This window comes from Tachypleus tridentatus, chromosome 2 (genome assembly GCF_004210375.1).
Source record: "Tachypleus tridentatus isolate NWPU-2018 chromosome 2, ASM421037v1, whole genome shotgun sequence".
Taxonomy (NCBI): Eukaryota; Metazoa; Arthropoda; class Merostomata; order Xiphosura; family Limulidae; genus Tachypleus; species Tachypleus tridentatus.
Window position 1 is genome coordinate 139,159,098 of NC_134826.1, and position 8,052 is coordinate 139,167,149.

The following is an 8,052-nucleotide window of genomic DNA, read 5'->3' on the forward strand; positions in this document are numbered from 1 at the left end:
ATAGAGATAATATGTTCATATACAAGAGTAAGTTAATAATATGATAAATAGTTGTTGTTTTTTTATAGGCCATAAAATTGTAAAGAATTCATTGAATTTTATGTTTTTTTTCTAATTTTAAATCTTGTGGCGTTAGTGTGAAGGTATCCCATACACGTAATATTTGGATCTAGGTAAAAAAGACACCGAAAAAATACAACGGAAAAAACAGTCGAAAGTTGTTTGTTTGTTTTTTAGTTTCGCGCAAAGCTACGTGAAGGCTATCTGCGCTAGTCGTCCCTAATTTAGACTAGAGAGAAGGCAGCTAATTATCACCACCCACTGCCAACTCTTGGGCTACTCTTTTACTAACGAATAGTAGGATTGACCGTCATATTATAACGCCCCCACGACTGAAAGGGCTAACATATTTGGTGCGACGGGGATTCAAACCCGCGACCCTCAGATTACGAGTCGAAAGCCTTAAGCCACCTGGACATGCCTGGCCATCGAAAAGAAAGACAAAAAATAATTACGTTTTTTTTTAATCAAAGGACCGTCTTGGAAAACAGTATCGTATAATAGTTAAGCCAATAACTATAGCATATTTAAGGAGTATTAATTCATAAGAGGGTTTTTACCTATGTATCTGATAATAAAATAGTTGTTTGTTTGTTTACAGAAACCCCGATTCCAGCGTCGAAAGTCAACAGACATACCATCGTGCCACTGATACCATTGTGCCACTGAGGGACTTTTTTAAAATTTCGCGCAAAGCTACGCGAGAACTTCGTGATGAAGAGAAACCCACTTGATGTAAAAATGTATTCTGAAGGTGGCTGGATTGGGTATCAAAACTTCGATTAAAATAAAATACAGAACAACGTTTCTATCTTCTTAGGCCAACCAGCATAGTTCACAGTACCAAAAACACTGAGTTATAAATATAGTGTTAAATACGCTGTTTTCACAGAGCAAGTGTAATAAATAAATAAAAATCCGAATTTTATGTCCAAACGTTTTTCATCAACGAATAAATGAAAAACAAATTTAAGTATTTCTAATAATCTTCCATTTTCGCTGCCACCTTATGTGATTTGATGAAAGATGTCGCTCCAGGTCAATGTATTCTAACTACATGCTTGTTCTGCTGAAAAATCGCACAAAGCCACCAGTGAGCTATCTGCACCAGTAGCCTCCGCTGTAGAAGTGATAGTCACTAAACGAAATGGTGGCACTAGCTGTCACTTATGATGCCCCCACGACTAAATAGACGAGCATATTCGACGACACGTTTCGATCCCTTAACCTTTAAGTTGAGAGTCGAGTCCTAACCTTTAGGTTATAACAGGCTTCTTCTCACTGTTACACCATGATCGTCCCTCGCTAGTACAGCGGTAAGTCTACGGAGTTACAACGCTAAAATCAGGAGTTCGATTCCCCTCGGTGGACCCCGCAGATAGCCCGAGGTGGCTTTACTAAATGAAAACGCACACATACACCATGATGTGATGTATGTTTCTATTGACTTCATTTGTTTTTCTCAGAATAAAAATATTTTATACATATATATTATTATGGATTATATTTGATCTCCGACGAAATATTCAGCCGTCTATCTGGTCTAGAACTTTATATTTTATTGACGGCTTCAGGTCCACAATGAGCAAATTAATTTTGTGTTGATACACCGATACATTTGACTTGACAGGAATCCTTAGCTAGGTCTATTATTCGCATGTGAGTTTTTCTCGACGACAATATTTAATGTCCTACTAGAAACACTAACGTCCATCGAAGTCTGTAATGTTTGGAATGTTTATAGATTTCACAATGTAATAAAATATTATTGTCTCTCGACGTCTTGTAATGGCTAGCGTTTATATTCATTAGATGAGATTCTCGAAATTTCAACAATATTCGAGGACACTCTAGTGTTTTCATAAAACATATGTTGTTGATTCTTACGCTCAAGAATCTTCTACACGTTTAGAATTTTTAAATTTTACAGAGATGTCAGATGAGTAACGGTAAGAAATGCAACAGCCCATTTTTAAGAAAAAGGTATAGCAGAAGCGTCATATCTTGGGAAGAAGGGAGCCACTTGTCTCTCAGACACTTATTTTCTTTTACCTCCCCCCACCATTTCTAACCAGGAAGCTGCGGGACATGAGATGTTCGAACTTTTATTGTTTTGTTTGTTTGTATTTTTTAATTTCGCTCAAAGCTACTCGAGGGCTATCTATGCTAGCCGTCCCTAATTTAGACTAGAGGGAAGGCAGCTAGTCATCACCACCCACTGTCAACCCTTGGACTACTCTTTTACCAACGGAGAGTTGGATTGACCGTCACATTAGAACGCCCTCATGGTTGAAAGGGCTATTATGTTTGGTGTGACTGGGATTCAAACCCGCGACCCTCAGATTACGAGTCGCACGCCTTAACACGCTTGGCCATGCCGGGCCTTCGAACTTTTATTTGCTAATGAAGTGCATTAATTCAGTTATCATTCTTTCCCGTTCTACTGCGAAAATGCATTCGGTTGATATGCGATACAATCGAGCATGCTCAGAAACAGATTTGTATCCCAATTGTTACTACACGTTAATAATATTATTTGTTCAATGTAATACTATGTAACTGAAGCATCTGTTTTGTTTCACTGTTGTTGGTGAAACACCAACTGATTGGACCATGCTTTGTAAAGCTTGACGTATGTCCACCTATCTGAATTCGCAGTCTTTGAGTAACTTCTCGAAGCAATGATCACGTTGGTTTTGACTTAGGAATACGGTCAACAGGAGTATAATAATTGCCTGTTTTCTCTTCCCAATGACATTCTGCTACAACTTTGCCACAGTTACTAATTTGTTTCAACTGACGCTTCTGGTTATAAAAATACTACATTGATATGAGACTGGTGAAAATTTAAGTCATACTGCATGAACAGAAGCTTGGTAAATTTTATTATAACGAGCGTAGGACTACACCGTTTCGTTACAGTCCATGTTGTCACTTGAGGCCCTACTCTATCTAACAGCTGTGCATCTTGACCACAGCACTGCACTGTAATTTCTATTGCAAAGAAAAATCATTCAAAACACGACACTTTTCCTTCAACGCTTTTCATAATGTATCTAATGTAGAAGGACGGTTTCCCAGCACCATTTTCAACATTCTGATCACAAAATCAGCATGTCTTCGTGGGTTTAGTCATTGTTGTTTTTGTTTGGAATTAAGCACAAAGATACACAATGGACTATCTGTGCTCTGCCCACTACGGGTATCGAAACCCGGTTTTTAGCGTTGTAAGTCTGCAGATATACCACTGAGCAACTGAGAGGCATCTTCGTGCGTGATGGCATGAAAAGTTTTTTCTCTACCCAGTTACTTGAAGTAATAGACGATTGAACGAAAGATATGACTAGGTACCTGGTACGATTTTAAGACCAATTTTGCTCTATTCTTCAGACAGAGAACCTTCTTAATCTTGTTCTGTACTATGGCCTGAGACACGTGGACATTTCTTTACTTAACTTTGCATTTGTGAATTTTTACCAGTTACAAGATAAGTCAGTTTATTCACCATATGTGGGGTACAATTTGTAAGTCTGAATACGCCTGGTACCCCAAGATGATCCAAATTCCTTTATTTTCCAATCTCATACACCAACTGATTAAACCATGCTTTGTAAAGGTCATAAGGCTTGACGTATGTCCACCTATCTGAATTCGCAGTCTTTGAGTAACTTCTCGAAGCAATGATCACGTTGGTTTTGACTCAGGAATACGGTCAACAGGAGTATAATAATTGCCTGTTTTCTCTTTCCAATGACATACTGCTACAACTTTGCCACAGTCACTAATTTGTTTCAACTGACGCTTTCAGTTGACTTATTACAATTTGTAAGTCTGAATACGCCTGGTACCCCAAGATGATCCAAATTCCTTTATTTTCCAATGCCATTGAGTATAAGTGATATCCTCACTTTGGAAACTCCAATCTTAGTACGTCGTTATAATCTGAGTGTCTGAAAAGTTTACATTAGAAAAGGCTGTTACATACCCTCCCACCAAGATTTTAAATCAGCTGCGGTTCTTACGTATGCTGATCTGTATATACAAAATAATTTAAATGAAACATAATTAACCCCGTAGTCTTCTAGAAAAAAGATCAATGATTCAGAGTTGTTGAGGCTGAGAATCTCCAGATCAACTCATTATAAGATCTACAAAACTGGTAATATTAAGGATTGGTAAGTTGCACCAACTGTTGACATTAAGAGGGTAAAACGTGTATTTAATGGGTAATATTGTTCGTCTGGTATTTATGTTTCGTTATGCATTAATTGCTTGGTTGTGTGCATATTAAGAAACAATAAATATTTACAACTAAAAATAGTAAGGAATGTCTTCGGCTGTATTGTTAAGTATGAAACTTCACCAACAGTTATCAATAATGAGTAGCAAGTGTCACAAGTTTCTATAATGAAAAATCGAGAATTATTACCAACTAGCAATGTTAAGAAGTGAACTGTGTCACAAACTACTATTACAACGAATCCAGAGATATCATTAGTTGATAATGTTGAGTAGGAAGTGTAATCACCAACAGGTGTAACTGAAAACCGAGAAACGTCATCTAGTGGTTGTATTAAGAACTAGAAAATTGATTGGAGGGTAAATATGAGTATAAAATGTAAATAGTGATAAAAGTTTGGAACGTACAAAAAAATGGAAAGAAAGAAAAACAAGGTAGCCCAATGTGGCTTTGCTATAAGCAAACACATTAAGCCCAAAGCTATGAAATAAGCTATCTGGTCATGGCGGGCTGTCAAATTACGATTTATGAAGTAATATTAATTTATTAATAGGCAACCAAAAACAGACATAACAACAGAATATATTAGGTTGAGGAATAATTCGTGAGCGTTTTTAAATAATTTCATTCAAGCATTACGTGCAAGACTATACAATACTTCAATGCATGAACACATTACACCCAAAACATTTATTATGATACTTTATTTCATGTAATACCTAGGTATATAGTATGCATTGTTTTAAACGAAATTGCCAGAAATTAAATGCGAAAAGCAGATGGTGTCGAAAATGCTCGGTTTTGTCCACTTGACATTCCATTTAATGAGCTGAAAATGAAAGCAAAAATTAAAGACATATGAAAATCAAACACACCATCTATTAGAGCAAAAATTTATCTACCAAATGACATGAAATATTTTGCGAAAGCGTTTCATTTATGAATATATTTTTTTAACTTGAAAAAACGCTCACGAATTATTCCTCAACCCAATAATAATAAAACAACTAAAAACGCATGGCCAAGCGTGTTAAGGCGTGCGACTCGTAATCTGAGGGTCGCGGGTTCGCATCCCCGTCGCGCCAAACATGCTCGCCCTTTCAGCCGTGGGGGAGTTATAATATGGTGGTCAATCCCACTATTCGTTGGTAAAAGAGTAGCCCAAGAGTTGGCGGTGGGTGGTGATGACTAGCTGCCTTCCCTCTAGTCCTACACTGCTAAATTAGGGACGGCTAGCACAGATAGCCCTCGAGTAGTTTTGTGCGAAATTCCAAAACAAACAAACAAACTAAAACCACAGATGCACAAATGTTAAAAGGAAACAAACCCCAAAAACAGCAAGAACAGAATATTATTACTCAAGAAAATAACAAATTACAAATTCTATAAATATGTCTTTCAAGAAACAAATGCTAACGCACATGATAAAACAAGCCTTGTTACAACCATAATCAAAACATATTTTAGAATTTGTAACAGAATACACAAAACCGAACCAAACAACCAACTGTATCGATTTGCTAATTAATATGTTCAAAAAACACATCACACCTCATATACCATACATAATATCAACACTTACTGGTTACATGCTCACAACACAATGTTCACAGTAGTATATATCAACATCCACGGTGCAATAGCTTTCAAAAAACATGAGATCGAAGGCCTAATACAAGAAACTAACCCCCACATTATAATGGTAATCGAAACTCTGATATACAATAACAATAAATTTAAAATACCAAATTACACAACAATAAGGAAAGACAGAATAAACAAAAATGATGAAAACAAAGGCATTATATCAGTTATAGAAATTAGATTGAGCAGTAACAACGAACATGTTACAGTAGGTATCCTGCAAAGTAACAAAACAAAAGTAACCGTAGCAGGAATATACTGTTCACCAAATAAACAACTAGACACAGCATTACTCAACAACATCTTTTCCCACAACCATAACTCTATAGTTATGGGTGACTTAAATAGTAAAAATGTTACCTTTGGATGCCGGAGCTCAAACTACAATGGTAGAAGTCTATTACAATTCATGGATGATAATAATATAGTTTTATTAAATGATACCACCCCTACACATACAGCGTATGCCACTAACTCCAGTGACATACTAGACCTGTACATGTGTACATATAATCTGAGCCAAAAAATAATAAAATTCCAGGTAGGAAAAGATGTTGACAGTGATCACCTTCCAATATATTGTATCTTCGATCTCGACCCCCATTAAAATATAACCTACAGGAAAGAAAAATTTAATTACAGTAAAGCAAATTGGCAAAATTACAAACAGGAATTAAAAACAACCTATTACCTAATAAAGTTATAAAAGAAGTTAAAACCCACATTGAAATGGATAACTACTGTCAAACAATTACAGAGTGCCTTCAGAAAGCAGCCAAGTTAACAATACCAAAACAATACCATAAAACAACAAACAACACATGGAAACCCACCACAGAAATAATCACCTTAATCAAAAAAACGAAAACAATTAAGATGACAGCACATGATAACAAGAGACAGAGAAACAAAAACGCAAATAAACAATATAAGAAATCACATCAGAACACAAATAAAACAACAAAAACAAGATAAATGGGACAACCACTGCTCAAAACTAAATCATAAAACTGACCCGAAAAAATTCTGGACACACTTTAAAACACTCATCAATGATAATACAGTCCCAAAGAAATATCCTGCACTCGAACAGAATAATACAATAGCATACGCAAATAAAGAAATATCCTGCACTCGAACATAATAATACAATAACACACACAAATAAAGAAATATCCTGCACTCGAACATAATAATACAATAACACACACAAATAAAGAAATATCCTGCACTCGAACATAATAATACAATAACACACACAAATAAAGAAATATCCTGCACTCGATAATACAATCAAATAAAGAAATATTCTGCACTCGAACATAATAATACAATAACACACACAAATAAAGAAATATCCTGCAGAACATAATAAATATGCACACACCTGCGAACATAATAATACGCATACAAATAAAGAAATATCCTGCATACATAATAATACAAACACACACAAATAAAGAAATATCCTGCACTCGAACATAATAATACAATAACACACACAAATAAAGAAATATCCTGCACTCGAACATAATAATACAATAACACACACAAATAAAGAAATATCCTGCACTCGAACATAATAATACAATAACACACACAAATAAAGAAATATCCTGCACTCGAACATAATAATACAATAACACACCCAAATAAAGAAATATTCTGCACTCGAACATAATAATACAATAACACACACAAATAAAGAAATATCCTGCACTCGAACATAATAATACTATTGCACACACAAATAAAGAAATATTCTGCACTCGAACATAATAATACAATAGCATACGCAAATAAAGAAATATCCTGCACTCGAACATAATAATACAATAGCACACACAAATAAAGAAATATCCTGCACTCGAATATAATAATACAATAACACACACAAATAAAGAAATATCCTGCACTCGAACATAATAATACAATAGCACACGCAAATAAAGAAATATCCTGCACTCGAACATAATAATACAATAACACACACAAATAAAGAAATATCCTGCACTCGAACATAATAATACAATAACACACACAAATAAAGAAATATCCTGCACTCGAACATAATAATACAATAACACACACAAATAAAGAAATAGCAG